We start from the raw sequence: 18,024 nt of genomic DNA on the forward strand, positions 1-18,024 counted from the left end.
GTAGCTGAAGTGCTATGGGCCCCCCTTCCCCGGCCCTCCCGTCCAGGCCTGGAGTCAGAACCTGGAAGGGAGTCGGGGGTCACTCCACCATGCTCTCTCTCTAACTTGTCTCTCACTGCTTCAAACTTGGATGGAATAAAGACCCAGAAGCATTATGTGAAAGCATCAAGTCCTTCCTAAGGCCAAGATGTCATTACTCACCTGCTAATAGAAGCACTCTGCAATAGACAGGGAAAATCCTTGTCAGAATCCACATCTTCGGTGATGGTCGCTGTCCAGCTGCATGCGGGGGAAGCCCTGAGGCTCACTCTGGTGCTGCCTGACCCAGGGTGAGGCCAGCTGTGGGGGCCGCCGCCCCGGGCCCCCTGGCACGGTGCAGGGGCACCTCGGCCCGCCTGCGGCTTCTTCCTAGCAGTGCTCTCTCCCTTCGGATTGCTCCTGTCCCCGGAGTTGGCCTAGGACCCCTCAGGGGCCCACTGTGACCCCAAGGGGCTTTTTTCCTCCAGCACCAGGGGGCATGGGGAGACCAGAGGCACAGGAAGAGGCGCCCCAACTTTCATTTCCATGGCATCCGGAAAGCCCAGGAAGCAGCCCGTGCCCAGAACCTGGCCAGGATTACACAGTGGGTTCTGTGGCGTTCCCCCTCCCGGATGCTGGGGCACTTCCGCTGCCTTTAAGGTCTAATTTAGGGATCCACTTAAGTGAGCAGAACATTGAGAAAGGCACACCAGTGCATTTCAGAGGAACTGACACTCCACAGCCCACCGAGGCCATTCGTGTCCAGGAATTTAGGGGGACAGTTTCTGCCACAGGATGTGTACAGTTTCAGGTTTGGAGGGGGTCTCTCCTGGCAAGGGAGACCAAACCTTATAATTAAGTAACTTGCCGTTTCCTTGAAGACATCAACAACAACCACCACGTCCTCCCCGTTGCCTAAACAGGACAAATCTCGGGTTAAGCAGTTCCTGGTGGTCCGCTCTCACACATGTGCAGAGAGAGGAAAAAAAAAACCCGCCTGGAAGCCGGCCTCCCTGCTTCCCAGCAGCCGCTGCCTCCCTGGCCCCGCCTCGGCCCCCTCCCCCATCGCAATTAGGGGTAATCTTTTGTTGCCTGGAAAGTGTAAAAATCGCTGGCTTTTCTTTTTGCATGCATAATATCATTTCCCCTCCAAGTGCGTTATTTGGTTTGGGAATTACATCTATTTACAAGAGTAGATGTTGCACAAAGGTTGTGTTTATGTGGAAAATTATATCGGTGACACGGGCTGATTGGCATGTGGAGGCTGGGAGAGCAGGCCGAAGAGGCCTTCTCATCAGCTTGGAATAACAAAATGATTGTATTTTCAGCAAAGCTAATTGATCACATACCTCGCTGGGCTATCTGTTTACTCAAAGGCCGTCCAGGCCCTGGGAAGGTGGAGAGGACAGAGCCCCAGGGCAGTGGTCACCGCCAGACCAAGCCAGCCTTCCAAGGTGCTGGGGGTGCGGGGCCAAGACAAGGGCATGGGACAGGTCATGGGGTCATGCGGTTGATCGGAGAGGTGGGCTGACCCTCCTCGGGAAACCAGGCCCAGACCTGACGCTGGCGGTCGGTGTCCTTTCCACAGGACTGTGTGAGACACCGAAGGTGTGGGAAGGGCAAGCTGGAATAAGATCAGGGGCCACCGCAAAGAAAAATGAGCTAATTCCCTTTCTCTCTTCCATTTGGAAAGCTGACCCAAAAGGGCTTTTCAGTTGGTGCTGAGCTGACTACTTTGGGCCCTTGGAGAGTAAAAGTGCTAGAAACCAGGCTCGGAGTGTCTGCCTTGACAGAGTGGCTCTGGGGGCTTCCAGGGCTCTCCGTCCCGCTCTGGGGAGCTCTCCGTCAGGGCCTGGGCTGGGAGGTTGAAGGGGAGAGAAGACTTGTTGGGGTTCTGGGAGGTGGCTGCAGACTGCGTTTAGCTTGCATTTAGCTCCCAGATCTGCAACGGGAATGTGAGCCCCAGACTAAAGACTTTGCTTCTTGCCTTTGGGGAAGGAGGTGCTTATGTTTAGGCTTCCGACCGGCTAGTTTGGGGATGAATCAGTGTGGGAAAGGTCTCCTCAGGAGATATTAACTTCCCCAAACTGACCCCCAGAGGCCAAGCCTCCAGGCTAAACAGCTCACTCACCTAAAAAAAGCACAGAATTAGAGTACAAACAGAGAGGGAGGGAGGTAAACCACAAGAGACTCTTAAATGCAGAGAACAAACTGAGGGTGGATGGGAGGGGGGAGGGGGAAAGTGGGTGATGGGCACTTGTTGGGATGAGCACTGGGTGTTGTATGGTAGCCAACTTGACAATAAATTATATTCACAAAAAAAGAATTTATTCCTTCACCACGCCGTAATTCCAGTGCATGGGGGAAGAAAACAAACAGTTGGATATAGTTAAGCAAGTGCTGGTATTGAAAATGACCAATTACTCTAAAAACAACTTGTTGGGAATTAGTCAAGGAACTGATTACTTTACCACTCGCTTTGCGAACATGAAGTTCCTTTAAAAATCATCTGCCGCCGCCCCCCCCACCCCTACCCTGCCCCATATTATGAAGGTGGCTGGCTATTTTGCAAACTTCCAGTTGAAGTCAGTTAAACTAGTAGTTACACTTTACAACCACTAGGTACAGTGGCCTGGTTTGACGGGTTCCAACTGTGATCTGGTCGCCTTGTTGCTCATCAATTTCGTATTTAGCTAACTTTTCCCAAAGCAAGGATGAAGAAGTCTTTGGGAAAAATCAGGAAGAGGGAATCCTGAAATCCTAAATGACCACTGAACCCAGCAGCTTTGGTTTACAAATGGGGAAAAGGAGACCTAGCATATTCCAGCATTTGCTGATCCCAGATGACGGCATGGGCGCCGGTTTTGTGCATGATTTGGGGGTCCTTGGATCAGGTGATACTGAATAAACATCAGGTACGTTTTCTCCAAGCTCAACCACAACATTCCCTCCCCCCACCTCATCCAGAGGCGAGCTACACTAGCCCCAATTCAGAATCTATCACCAGTCATACTGTGGATGCGTGTGGGTGTGTGTGTGTGTGTGTGTGTGTGTGTGTGTACGGTCCCCTGTTGCATTTCAAAACCTCTGGTCCTTCCAAGAGACAAGCAGCTTATTAATGTGGTGCTCTCAGAATTGTTTTTTAATTGGAAACATTTTGCAATGAAAGAACATTAATAAAACCTGAATCCAAATCAAACTTCTCTGTGTATGTTATTTTTACTCCTCAGTCAAATGCTTTTATTAGATTTAAAACTTTCACTGTGCTTTTTATCTCTGGCTGTATAATGTTCTACAATAAAAAAAAAACAATGACTTCGAAGTCTGGCAAAATAATATACTTTCTTGGATGTCTCTGTGTGTTGCCAATTAGCTTTGCCGTGAACGCAGGCCCCCATCCATCACCCGCCTCTGGGTGGCTGTAACGGAGACCTAATTTGTTTCATATGCCTAGTGCTCTCTGAGCCATTCACCAGTGCCTGCAACCTGCTGAGGAGCAGCCAGCCCCCCAAAAAAGAGATGAATGACAAGAAAAGCCCGAGACAGGCCAGGGGGACTCCTTATCAGAATGGGGCCCAGCCCAGCTTGCCCCACAGGAAAATCTCAGCCTCTGTGCCTGCCTCCTAGTCCCTCCTCCTGAAATCCCCCCACACCCCTCTCCTCCATTTCTTCTCCTCTTTCGGACCCAAAAGACCCAAAGCTCAGAGGCTGTGAGGCCTTGAGCAGAGAATGGAAGGCTTATCCTTTTCGCCCAGCTTCCCAGGGCTGACCGCTGGCCGTTCCCCTCTGAGCCCATTCGCACCCCCTCCCACCTACTCCTTTTATAAGCCCGACTTTTAAACCTCCAGTTCCCTAGGAATTTTATGAATGCTCAACACAAGCCAAAATAAACTCGTAAAGAAAAAGTTTCTAAAGAAGGTCATAGACCCGTACAGCAAGTGCTAAGCAGCAAATACAAAAGTTCTTCGGGTGGCTGGGGCTGAGGCCTGGGCAGTGGAAGGTTGGGGTTACTGGGAGGAAAAGCGGGGAAGGAGGAATAAGAAGTGAAAGCTTCCTTTTCTCTCCTGAAAGAAGAAAAAAGGAACCTCTAAATCCCAGACCCACTAAATCTTTATTTTAAAAAAAGGGCCTATTATAGTTTATAGTTTGACTCCTCATTTTAATGAAATGGTGGCCCACAGAGGTGAGAGATTTATCCGAAGGCACACAGCAAGCTGAATGAAGCCGCGTGCTCCGACTCCCAGTTTGGAGACTTTTCTCTTGGTGTAACCGACATGATGAGGGAAAGAAAATAAGGGTCCTCAGGGTTGGAGGCCTCTTCTGGGTCCTCGGGGTCGTGGGGCTGCCTTTTGTAACTCTGGAGCAATGCTGCCCAATATAGTAGGCACTCATCACATAGAGCTGTTGAATCAAAACTCCAGTCTGCTAGCAATGCTTCGAGAGCTAGCACACTGGGTAGCACAGATATAAGATATTTGCATCGTTGGACAAGGTTCAAGGGGACAGCACTGGAGGGTCTTGGGGGTCAAAAATCCTTGGCCTTAGAAGCCATAATTGTGGTCATGGTGTAAGATGGTTCCTTCCTGTGGGTTTTCAAAGGCCCTAGAGCCTCTTCTACATCCCCCCCCCCTCCCCGCCTGCATCATGACACATGCTCCCTGGGGGATGGGGCCCTGTCTCTCTTCTCTTTTCCCTTGAGCTCAATCTTGAAGGAAGGTTAAAAGAAGTTGTCAGGGCAGAGGAGATGGGAAGGGCCTTCTAAGCTGAGGGAACAGTGTGTGCAAAGGCTGAGCAAGCCGGAGATATTCAAGGCATGGGAAGTAGCCCCATATGCCAGTGGGTCTGGTGCACATTGGCCATGGCTGGAATTTGAGGCCAGAGATTGAAAGGCTTTGACTGTCCTGTATCATGTGGGTGAGACTGAGCTCTGGAGGATTGAAGCCTGAAAGTCATGTGATCAGATTTACAGTTTGGAGAGCTTCTCTGGAAGCCAGTGTGGGGGCCGGACCATTGAATGAGAGGCTGGAGGCTGGGAGGTCAAGGAGGAGGCTGGTGGAATGTCCGGGTGAGAGAAGTTGAGGCTTTCGCCAACGGGGATGGAGTAGGGGCATGGCCAGATCGAAGACTCATAGAGGAGCAGAATCAACAAAAGCTTAATAGTTGGTGGATGTGTGTGGTAGGGGAGAGGTGGAGCCAAGAATGACTCAGGTATATGGCCTGTTTGTTTCCCAGAAGGAATACTGACAATTGTGGCAATATTAGCCAGCATTTATTGCTCATTAATTATATGCTAAGCAATGTGCTGAGCATTCTACATGCATGATCTCTTTTAATCCTCCCAGCAATTTTGTGAGGAAGCTACCATTTCTCCCCCACTTTACGGATGAGGAAACCAGCTCAGAAAGGTTAGGTCGTTTGCCCAAAGACACATAGCAGACCCAGGGCTGGCATTCAGGGCAGCTCCTCAATGTTTCCATTCTTCTATGCCTCCTGCTTTTCTCTCAGGCTCAGGCTCTGGGTTCCCGCCAGGCCATCCACACCCCGTCCGACCACCCAGGCACTCAGGCATGGAATGTTCCCTTGCCTGCCTCTCCCTCAAGGCCTTCCTACACAAGGGCAGGGTCTCTGCTACTGACGAGACCCATACTCACCCGTCTGTCCACCCACAACACACTTGCTGAGCCCACTCCAGGCCAGGCCCTACATGGGGCCAGGAAAACAGGTGGGAACAGACTGGGCCCAGGACAGGGCAGGGGCCTTGTGCCTGCAGACTCCTAGTCAACCAGTCTGTCTAAAAGTGCCACTCTACTTGCTCTGTCTCTCCCTCAGCCTCTTTCTGTTTGTTCGTAGCCCTTATCAGAGTTGAATCATTTTATGTTTCTGTTTGTCACGTCTGTCTTTCCCATTAGAGGTAATGTCCCTCATGGGCTCGATTGTGTCCCCTCAAAAAATCATGTGTTGAAGCCCTAACCTCCTGTGTCTTAGAATGTGACTATATTTGGAAATGGAATCTCTTCAAAGAGATAATTCAGTTAAAACGAGGTCCCTAGGAAGAGCCCCAACCCAAAATGACAGAGGTCCTTACAAGAGGGGGATTAGGACATAGACCTGCACAGAGGGAAGACCATGTGGAGACAGACAGAAGATGACCGTCCACAAGCCGAGACTAGAGGCCTCAGACGAAACCAGCCCCGTCAACACCTTGATTTCGGACTTCCCACCTCCAGAATTGTGAGAAGACAAATTTCTTTTGCTTAAGCCTCTCAGTCTGCGGTGCTTTGTTCCGGCAGCCCGAGCCACCTACTACGCTCCCTGAAGGACGGGTCTTGTGCCCCAGGCCTCCCCCATCCTCACCCATGGTCAGGCTCCCAGGAGATATTCGTTGAGTAAGTATGTATATGAGTGTGTGAGTGTGTGTGTGTTATGCTTATATACGGCGATGCACGCCAGGCGCTGTGGGCGCACAGGTCTGTGTATGGATGCACGTGTCACACGTGCGCACGTCGACCTTCGCATTGGTGATTCAGTGAGAATATGGGTGTATTTGCATATGGGTGGCACGTGTTCTGATGTTTGTGAATGGAGACATGGCGAGTGCCGGGACGTAAGTGTAGAGGGGGCTGTGTGTGCCTCTGTGAGCCCCCTGCCCAAGTGTGCACCTGGCCATATCCATATGCACGCCGAATATGAGTGTGTGTGTGTGTGTGTGTGTGTGTGTGTGTGTGTGTGAGAGAGAGAGAGAGAGAGACCTATGTCCCTGTGTCCGAGCGTGTGGACCCTAGCCCGGGTCTCTGTGCGTCTTGAGTGTGCGCTTGCCCTCTTGCGTGTCTGTCCTACTCTGCAGGGAATGCCCCATGGCTGGATGAGCAGCAGTCTCTACCATCCCCTGGAGCTGGTCCTTTCTGGGGCAGACTGGCCACCTGGAGAGCTCCCAGAAGGAGCTGGCCAACGTAGGTGCTCCCTGGACGAGGGGCGGTGAAAAGGAACAGTTGAGCTTCCCTCCGGGAGTCAGTCCCTCTTCTCCCAGAATGGGTTGCTCCCGCTCCTGACCCCACACCTCTGCCCCATACAGACTTTCCAGTTCGGCCGTTACACCGTGCTTGTAGAATGTGTCCCCCTCCTCCGGCTCCCTGCTTTTTCTTTTGGGACGAGATGGCCAAGATGGTATCAGGTGGCACGTTAAGATAATAGTGATGTGTTCTTACTCCTCCTGCAGTCTCCTCTTACTCCAGTGGGGGATGGCTCTACCCCCGGTGCCCCAGTGCAAATGGCAGGGTAGGAAAACGAATGGCCAGCAAGTTCTTCTTTTCCCAGGAGAAACAGGGCTGTACAGAGAAGCCGAGACAGAGAAATGAGCCAGACCAACTTGGAAGCACCAGGAAGGGGCAGGACTTTCCACCCCAGGCTGAGTGGAGGAACAGCGCGAAACCCAGGACTCGCGGAAGTGGAGAGGAGGAGGCAGCCCAGGGGAGCCTGTGTGCGTGGGAGGCAGGCGATAGGGCCATGTGATAGGGGTAAGGGACAGCCCCACGCAGCTGACAACCAGCGCTGCCCCCTCCCCGCCCTGGCACTGTACAATATCCTGGAACCCAAGAGCGACCAAGGTCACCTTTCCTACCAGCTCAGTGAGGAGGGGACTCAAGCCTTGGTTCCCGTCGAGGCAACACAGGGACTCAATCTGTCATGCACTCCTGAACTTGGACTGAGAGCCACACGCTATGTAGTATTCCCAGCCACCGTGGGTCTTGGTGTGAGCTCAGCTCCTCTTAGGGGCAACTCTAAGAGGTGAGTGCTGTGACTGGGGCCCTTGTAGAGACGAAGAGCCCGAGGTACAGAGCAGCCACCTGCCCCACCGCTGCTCTGTGCTGTCCACCTCAATCTCCACACCACGTCACGAATCTCTCCAACTATCCGCCCTGCTGATCCATTCCGTATACTGCAGATCTGAATGCAAACTTGACACCAGCCCTCTCTCATGATGTCCCCATCCTCTAGATAAAGCCCGGCCTCCTTCCTCAGGGCCTCCCCCTGGGCCTGGACACTTACTGCTCATTCCTTTCCTCTGCATCTTCCCCTCCTCTGCCCCCAGCCCTAAGCTGGCTGGCCCCATGTCTTCTGGAAAATCCTTCCTTCCTGCTTTCACGCCTCCATGCTACCCTGCCCATAGGACTTTCCTCCAAGGGAAGGTCACAGACTGCTTCCTCCAGGAAGCTTTCCCTAACTTCTCTCCTCCCACCCATAAGGAGTCTTTAGATTTCCATGGATTTTTCTCTAGGTTTCCCCTGGCCCCATGCGTACTTTCCATGTGGTTCTATCACCTGTTGACCCTGGGAGTGTCAGCCCTAAGACTGTGACCTTCATCCCCGTGGCCCCTAACACCTACACAGATAGAGACCTAATAAGTGTTTGATGAATGAGTGAATGATGTCACTCACCATTCAGGCCCAAGCTAATGCCTTTCTCCACCAGGAATCCTCTCTGACCATAAAGAGTGGGTGGCAAGGGAACAGAGATGGGACCCCGAGTCACACATGCTCACTTCTGTCCCTGAGGTACTGTGGGCCCTTCACGCTCATCCCCCCTTCTGAATCTTAATGCTTTTTTTTTTTTTTTTTACCTAAAATGGATCTAAGACACTCCCCTTGATTTGAGAACAAATAGGATCTAGCTGCAAACACAAACCCGGAGTTTGCTTGGATTCCCTGTCTTGGCCTAGCCTCACCACTGTCTCTACCCAGGGGTCTTGGGCTGGCCGCCTGGTGCCCTCGAGCTTCCCTGGCACCCAGGCCTTCCTGCCTGGTCTTGGCACCAAGTCCAGCTACACCAACCCTGGCCCAGCCCTATAGGAGAAGCTCAACTTGGGGGCCGCGGGACCCCACGAGGGAGGTCAGGCTGGCAATTTATGGCGTGTGGAACCAGCTTCCAACACATGATCTATCAAGGCACTGTTTTCCTTGGAAAGTTGCTCCCACGTGGAACCCTCTTCCCGGCAAGCCGCTCTCCCTCAGGTGCTCCCAGAGTTCACGGGCAGGCGAGGGGGAGCAGAGGGGGCCCCAGGCCTCCTGGGAAGGGGCCGCCTCCATCAGAAATAACAAATGGATTTCCTCTGCTGTGGGCCTCAACCGAGCACATTCCAGTGGGCAGAGGCCATGCAGGTGCCGAGGGGCGACAGAGCTCCTAGGGGCTGGGAGGGCAGCTTTGTTGGCTTTCCTCCGATTCCCTCAGACCCTTTCAGTCTCGGGGACTGCAGAGGAGATGAGAGGGGCACCAAGACAGAGAGTGAGCCACATAGACAGAGACGCAGAGTCAGAGAGAGGCAGAGACGCAGGGGACGGAGGCAGAGAGACACGGAGCATCAGACGGGAAAACTGAAACAGACACCAGAGACTGGGACCGAAAAGGATAGAGAAAAAACTTGGGAGCAAAGGCATGGTAGGGTGGAGAGTCTCAGAGACAGGACAAGACAGACAGGGAAAGAGAGAGAGAGACAGTGAGTGAGGAAGAGAGGCAAGCAGAGGGCAGCCAAGGCCTCTCTGCAGGGACAGGGATGGTGGAGAGGCAGAGGGTTGGGGAGAGAGAACAAGAAGCAGGAAGTTGATTAGAGAGGCGAGTGCAGGCCTGAGTGGGAGTGAAGGAGAGGGACCCAGGAGAGAGAAGAGCAGAGTCGGGAAGGGGAGAGGAGACTGGTGGGGCTAGGACAGCCCAGCCAGGCGGGAGAAGCACTCCAAAGTGAAGGTCATGGGTTGGTTCCACCTTGATTTAGAACAAATCCCAGGGCCTGTCACGCAGACCTGCCTGCTCCTTGCCTTCCTGGACTGCTGTGGGTCTCTGGACCTCTAGCTGGGGAGTAGGGACACAGGTCAGCGGGGCCCCCAGAGGACAAGGAGGTCAGGTGAAGGCCTAGGGTTTGGGGGGACAGGTCTGGGGCTGGTGGAGGAAGGAACACTTTGGGGGCTGCAGTGGTGACTGACGATTGAGTGAAGGTGAGGAGACAGAAGCATCAGGCATTCGGGATGGGCTAAATGGGAGAAAGAGAAGAATTGAATCCCCACTCTCTCGGGGCCCCAGGCCACTACGGTTTTCATAGAATCAGACTTGAGTTCGAAAGCCAGGCGGGAGAGCCTCCACCTGGGACAGGAATCCCTCACTCGGTAACGAGTGACCCTGAGTGCCTAGGTCCTCTTCCTGCAGCTGGGGACACCACAGTGAACAAGGGACAGAGAGCATACCCTGGTGAAGCTTACCTTCTGGGGGGCAGAACGACAACAGACAGAACAATGACGCGAACTGATGGCATGTCAGGCGGAGGTTATGTGCTGTGAATAAAAACAGAGCAGGGAGGAAGGAAAGAAGTGAGGGGCTGGTGATTCGGGAGGGGGCGGCCAGCTGAGACCCACGGGGAAGCCCTCCATGAGAGAGCCGAGAGGATGTCTAGAGGAAAGAGGCTGGAAGGTCTGTGGAACCGCTGGGAGAATGGTAGGGCCCAGGGAAAGGGGAGACAGGGGTGAGGCTGGAGGTGGAGGCAGGGCGGGAAGAGGGGCCAGGTCCACTCCAAGCGGGATGAGCGGAGTGACATGAACTGACTTAGCTCACTGAGGCGGCGACTGCCTGCCCTAGTTCAGCAAGAGCTGGTGGTGATTTGGACTGGGCTGGGAGCAGGGGAGGTACTGAGACAGAGTCGGGGTCTAGAGCCCTGAAGGCAGAGCCAACAGCATTAGCAGAAGAATTGGAAGGGAGTGCGGGGTGAGAAAAGACCAGAGTCACAGCTTCTCTTCAAGGGCTCTTTGCCTCTGCTCTTTCTTATTTCCCCCGGGGGCAGAGTACCTACTACCCTTCCCAGGCACCCACTCTTCTTGGCACAGCACTGCTTCAGAGAAAATGCTTCCTCAGGGATGCTCAGACCCGCCATCCAGAAGGGCCCACCGAGGTGTCTCAGCAGGCAGGCACCTGGGCTGGCGATGACAGAGCCTCAGAGATTCCCAGCAGACTGTTGAGAGAGCATATAGACTATGCAAGAGAGACTGGCCCCGCCCTGCCATCTGACCCCACTGACTTTTGGTCCCCATCCCATCTCCCGTGGGAGAATTTCCTATTTCCCCGAAGTACTGGCCACATTGACCAAAGAGAACACAGGTGATAGTTAAGCGAGGTAAGGGCAAGAACAAGGACAAGAACTAATCTAGGTAAAGCCCTGCCACCAAGCTAGTATTCAATAAGTGTTACTGTTACCATTATTATCACTACTATTGCCACTGTCTTTATCAACATCCTCAATGATCAGGTCAGACAGGTCTGGATTCAAGTTGTGTCCTTGGAGAAGTTTGTAACTTCTCTGAGTATCAGAGTATATACCTATGAAACAGGCATAACTGAACTTCCCTTATATCGTTACGACTAAATGACAGAATGCATGTATAAGCCAGCACGGTGCCTGACAGAGGAAATGTAGTGATTGGTGCTCAAGCAGTGTAGGCAGTCAGCTCATTCCAACTTGGGAGCTGATTCTCAGTCTTCGGGAATTGTATGAACCAGTTGCTGAAAACAGCTGCCTCTGAGAATTGAAATGTTTTTAAAAAATTAAAACATATAGGGGGCACCTGGGCAGCTCAGTCGGTTAAGTGTCCGACTTCGGCTCAGGTCATGATCTTACCATTCCCAAGTTCGAGGCCTGTGTTGGGCTTTGTGCTGATGGCTCAAGGCCTGGATCCTGTTTCAGATTCTGTGCCTCCCTCTCTGTCTCTGCCCCTCTCCTGTTCATGCTCTGTCTCTGTCTCTGTCTCTCTCTCAAAAATAAATAAACATTAAAAAACTTTTTTTTTTAATTAAAGTATATAGGAGTCCCTGGGTGGATTAGTCAGTTGAGTGTCCAAATCTTGATCTCAGCTCAGGTCTTGATCTCAGAGTCATGAATTCAAGTCCAGCTTTGGGCTACATACTGGGTGAGAAGCCTACTTCAAAAAATTATTTTAAAAAATTCAAATATAGAAACTTACAATTAAAGAAATTATATTTGAGGCACTTGGATGGCTCAGTTAGGTGTCTGATTCCTGGTTTCAGCTTACGTCATGATCTCATGGTTCATGAGTTCGAGCCCTGCATCAGGCTCCACTCTGATATCATAGAGTCTGCTTGTGATTACCTCTCTCTGCCCCTCTCCTGCTCATGCTCTCTTTCTCTCAAAAGAACTTTTAAAAAGCTTCAGATAAAAGAAAGTATATTTACAAAACTGTAATACTCAAAGCCCACCATTTCCTAATTATTTACATTTTCCTACAATTATCTATTGTCTTGAGGTGATTTACAGCTATTGTTTCTGTATGGTGGAAATACTATATAGTGCCATGCTTTTGTGCTTCCCTCCCCAACTCTGTGTTTAGTGACATCATCTTGGTAGCTTACAATCAGCCATGACAGGAATATTTATACCTCAGAACTTGGCAAAGCTACAAATCAGGGCTTGATTTATTGTTTTCTTGACCACCCAGATTCAAGCAAGTGATGGAGAGAATATTCATAATGCAAATTAAACCTAAAAGTTGTCATATCTCTAACACAAAAAACTGAGGGAGTATTCTTCCAGCACTCAAAAACGATTATGTTGAATTGGCAAAGAATCCGTTCACACTGATGACTGAGGGAAGTTCTGACATACAGCTTTCTTGTTTTACTTTCATCTTACTTGTTAATAGAAACAAAATTATCACCCAACATCTATGTCAGAACTGTGCTTATTTTTCAGTTGCAACCATAAGTTGACTACAAATATGAAATTAAAAACAAAGTATCCTGCAAGAATGAATTGGCTATATGGAGTTAATAATAAAATGTGCTTTGTATTTTATTATTATTTATGAATTGTGTGCTACCCATTACCTATGTCTATAAAATTTATTTTATACACACACACACAATTCTGAGAGATGGTTTTAAGCATTTATCAACACATTACTGTGGTCATCATAACTTTATCATTGTTGCTACTATTCATAATTCAATATGGTCTCTGATATTGGCAGGCTAGTTAATTCAGACCAAACTCCCCTGATAAGAACAACTAGAAAGGTTGAACAAAAATAACAAAACCCATCTGTTTGAAGGCATTGGCAAACCAACAGGACAGTGCAGAGTTAGGGGAATAAACTGAAAGAAGGAAACTCAGACAGCTTAGCATTTGAGGTTACGTTATCCCTGGATGTATCTGCTGATTCCAGAAGACACCGTTGAGAGGCTGAGACACTGAACAGAGCTTTCAACAGACTCACAGAACCAAGGGGACAAAACTGGGAGCCCAGGGTCTGCCGCTAAGGCTTTTGGCTGAGACTCTAATGGACTACACCCCAGGGAAAAGGGAGAACAGAAAATACACTGCACAGGGATGGTAGCCCAGCTTTAGATGATCTAATCACCTACTCAGTGAATGTCATCCAGAATAGATAATGCCGGGGCCATCGCCACCTGCAGGAAGCAAATGTAAATCTCCTCTGGTCAACAATAGTATCAGCCCAGAACACAACTTATCACTACAATTTTTTACATCCAATGTTCAGAACACAATCTAAAGTAGCCAGCCATATGAGATTATGTGAATTCAAAGACATGAAGTAATAGAGACAGACCCAAGGGAGAGCCAGCTTATTTTGTTAGTTGAACATAGACTTTAAAATAACCAAGCTTTGGGGCACCTGGGTGGCTCAGGTGGTTAAGCGTCCAAGTTCAGCTCAGATCATGATCTCATGTTTCATGAGTTTGAGTCCCACGTCAGGCTCTATGCTGACAGCCCAGAGCCTGGAGCCTGCTTCCAATTCTGTGACTCCCTCTCTTTTTCTGTCCCTCCCCTGGTGGTGTGCTCTCTCTCTCTCTCTCTCAAAAATAAATAAACATTTAAAAATAAAATAAAAAATAAAATACTCAAGCTTAATATGTGTAAGGAATTATAAGGCAAGGTGAAGAATGGCAACAGAGAAAATAAAGCAAGTAAAAAGAAATAATTGGAAATTACAGAACTGAAAATCAAAATATGTGAAATTAAGAATTTAGTGGATCAGTTTAATGGCACAGTAGATGTAGCTGAAGATGGAATGAATGAGCTAGGGGATAGGTTAAAATAAAATATCCAGAACAGCATAGAGAGACAGAGGGTTGTAAAATACAAAAAGAATGTAAGACAGGCTTGTAATTAGAGTTTCAGGTAGAGAGAAGAGAGAAAATGGGACAGAAGCAAGCCATAGAAACAATAAACATGACAAAACCAAGGAAAGATTAATTCAAAATAAATTGCACCATGTTTCAGTTAAGCTGCTGAAAAAAAAAACAAGCAAACAGAAAATCTTAAGAACAACCAGATAAAAAAGATGTATCACCATCAAAGGAGCAGCAATTGGATTAATAGTTTTCTTCTTGAGGTGCCTGGGTGGCTCAGCTGGTCAAGCATCCTACTCGATTCCGGCTCAGATAAGGATCTCGTGGTCCGTGAGTTTGAGCCCTGCATCAGACTCTGCACTGACAGTGCAGAGCCTGCTTGGGATTCCCTCTCTCTCTCTCTCTCTCTCTCTCTCTCTCTCTCTCTCTCCCTCAAAAAAACCACAAACACTTAAATAGTCTACTTCTCAATAGAAGCCGTGGGAACCAAAAGACAATGAAGTGATATGAGCAAACAGCTGAAAGGAAAATAATCTGATGGAGAACTCTATTCCAATGAAAATAGCCTTCAAAAATGAAGGCAAAATAAAGATATTTTTAGGTCAGAGTATTCTTTAAGTAAGAGTACTTTGGGGCATCTGGGTGGCTCAGTCGGTTAAGTGGCTGACTTTAGCTCAGTACACGATCTCACGGTTCATGAGTTCGAGCCCTGCATCAGGCTCTGTGATGACAGCTCAGAGCCTGAAGCCTGCTTTGGATTCTGTCTCTCCCTCTCTCTCTGACCCTCCCCCTCTCATGTTTTGTTTCTGTCTTAATAATAAATAAAAAATATTTTTAAAAATTAAGTAAGAGTACTTATTGCCAGCAAACCTGAACTACAGGAAATATTAAGGGAGATCTTGAAAGAAAATGATCCCAGGGGCACCTGGGTGGCTCAGTCAGTTGAGCCTCCTACTCTTGATTTTGCTCAGGCCATAACCTTCACAGTGATGGGATCAAACCCGTGTCAGGCTCCACTCTGGATGTAGAGCTTGCTTGGGATTCTCTCTGCCCCTCCCCACTCAGGAGTGTGTGTACGTGTGTGTGTGTGTGTGCGCGCACAGGTATCCTCTCTCTCTCTCTCTCTCTCTCTCAAAGAAAGAAAAAAAGAAAGAAAGACAAGAATTTCAGATGGAAGTTTGCATAAGCAGGATGAAATGAAGAGCAACAAAAAGACTGAATATATGGGTAAGTATAAATGAATATTGATGTATAAAATGATAATAGTAATATCTTGTGTGGTTTAGAAATATGGGTCATTAAGACACGTGAAAAAAAATAGCATTAAATTTGAGAAAGGGTAAATGCAATTAAAGTGTTCTAAGATCCTTGTATTTTCAGGGCAAAATAAAAGTATAAATTTAAATACTGTGTAATGCTTGATAGAAGCACATTTTTAAAACTCTAGATGAATCACTTAAAGGAGAGTGAAAGGAGGTATAACAACAAAGCTAATTGAGATAAATTACACAATAAAATGCTTGATAAATTCAGAAAAAAAGCAAAAAAAGGAGGGAGAAATAGGAACATAGAACAGGCAGGACAAATAGAAAACAAGTGGTAAAATGTAGATTTAAGCCCAAATATTTTAGTAGTTACATTAAAATATTAATGACCTAATGACTTCCATTTAATAGATTTAAAAATTGCCAGGCTATATTAGAAATGAAATGAACTATATGCAGTTTATAAGAAAAATGCCTAAAATACAATTATACAGGAAAGATTGAAAATAAAAGGATGGGAAAATTATAACATACAAACTAAATTTTTGAAAGCTAGTATAGCTATGTTAATATCCGACTATACAGACTTTAAGGCAAAATTTTAGCAAGGTTGACAAATATAAGATCAATAATCTAAAATTCCATTTTATTTTTTATAAATTTGTGCCAAACCATTAAAAATGGCAACTACAACAGCACTAAAAAATTTTTCAATATCTAAGCGTAAATATAATTAAAAGCATGTGCAATCTCGACATCAAAAACTATAGGGGCCCATGGGTGGCTCAGTAGGTTATACATCCGACTCTTGATTTGGGCTCAGGTCATGATCTCATGGTTGCGAGATGGAGCCCCCTGTCAGGCTCCACACTGAGCATGGAGACTGCTTATGATTCTCTCTCCCTCTCTCTCTGCCCCTCCCCTGCTCATCTGCATGCATGTGTGCACCCATACATACTCTCTCTCAGAATAAGCATATTTTTAAAAAACAAAAACTTTAAAAAGTTATTGAGAAAAATTAAAGAAACACTAAAAAGATTGAAGGATATCCAAATTCACAGATTGAAAAACTCGATATTGCAAAAATGTCAGTTCTCCTCGATTTGATTTATAGATTCAGTGCAATTTCAGCCAAAGTCCCAAAGGCAGCCTTATGATAATTGACAAGTTGATTCTACAATTTATATAGAAATGCAAAGAGCCAAGAACATTCAAGACACTCCGTAAAGAAAGATGGGAAGACCTATTCTACCAGGTACAAAAACTTACCATAACTCTCTAGCAAGAGACAGTAATTAAAGCAAGTCAGTATTAGATACAAGCATAGGGGACTAGGTTGGTGGGAAAAAAATATTGGAAATAAACTCATGCTTTTATGGGCACTTGATTAAAGACAAAGATGACACCCCAGAGCATTGGAGAAAGAATGGACTTTTCATAGATAGGACTCAATCAAATGCTTATAATATGTAAAAATATTAAAAACTAATCTCTTCCTCACAACATACAAAATGAATTCAAAATGAATTGTAGATTTAAAGTGAAACAGGAAACTGCAAAGCTCCTAGAATATAACATAGGAGAGCATGCCCATGAACTGGGAGCAGGGAAAGATTCTTAGACAGGATACAAAAGCACTATCCATTTCTTAGCACCCCGAGCAGGAGAGGGGACTGTCATCGGTACAAGAAGGAGGAGATGGGTTGGCATGAGGCAGACCTGGGGCATGACTGACTCTACCACGTCTTGGCTGTGACCTTGGGCAAATTCCTTAAACTCTCTGTCCTCAGGTTCTTCATCAGTAAAATGGGAATTCTGCTCAAGGTTCTTCTGAGGGCTGAATATGATGACATATGTAAATGCCTGACATACGCTGGGTGTTCAACAGAACCCAGTTCCCTCCCTTCCCTCCCCCGCCTTAGGAACGGAGTCCTAGGGCTGGGTTTGAGTTGGGCTTTGAAGAATGGAGGGCTATCCCTGAATAAGGTTCACCTTGAGGGACCTCCCCTCACCCCCACCTTCTGTTCTCCCCACCCTGACCCCAGCACCAGGCTGGGCACCCAGATGGTCTTTACATCCTCATTAAAAGTTTGTTGATTCAGTGATGCTCCCCCTTCAACAGACGTAATGTGTCTCAGAGCATAGTGGAGCCCTAATTCAAGCTCCATTCAGCAGTGTCACTTAAAAACAAATAACAACAACAACAAAATTCCCTACTTCTTTAGTTCATAGAAGATAGACATCTGGAACAGCAAGCGTGGGGCGGGGCTCTGGCGAGCTCTGTCCCAGGTTTGGTTGGGCTCTGTCACTCACCAGCTTTGAGACCTGGGGTAAGTCCCTACTTGCCACTGAATCTCAGTATCCTCCTATATATGAGGGGGATTTCAATTATTTCTCAAACTGGCATGGTTAAAATGAACTAAAACTGTGTTTGGATAAGCCTTTTAAGAAATGCAAAATACTGTATGAACACCAACAGTCACGCTGATAACAAAAATCATTGGAGTATTTTCCATTGTCAACATAGCACTGAGTCCATACCTCTAAATTCTTATAGTCCTAGGAAGTTGTTACAAATATGGACTCCTGTTTTTCAGACACA

Source organism: Suricata suricatta, chromosome 8 (genome assembly GCF_006229205.1).
Source record: "Suricata suricatta isolate VVHF042 chromosome 8, meerkat_22Aug2017_6uvM2_HiC, whole genome shotgun sequence".
Classification (NCBI taxonomy): domain Eukaryota; kingdom Metazoa; phylum Chordata; class Mammalia; order Carnivora; family Herpestidae; genus Suricata; species Suricata suricatta.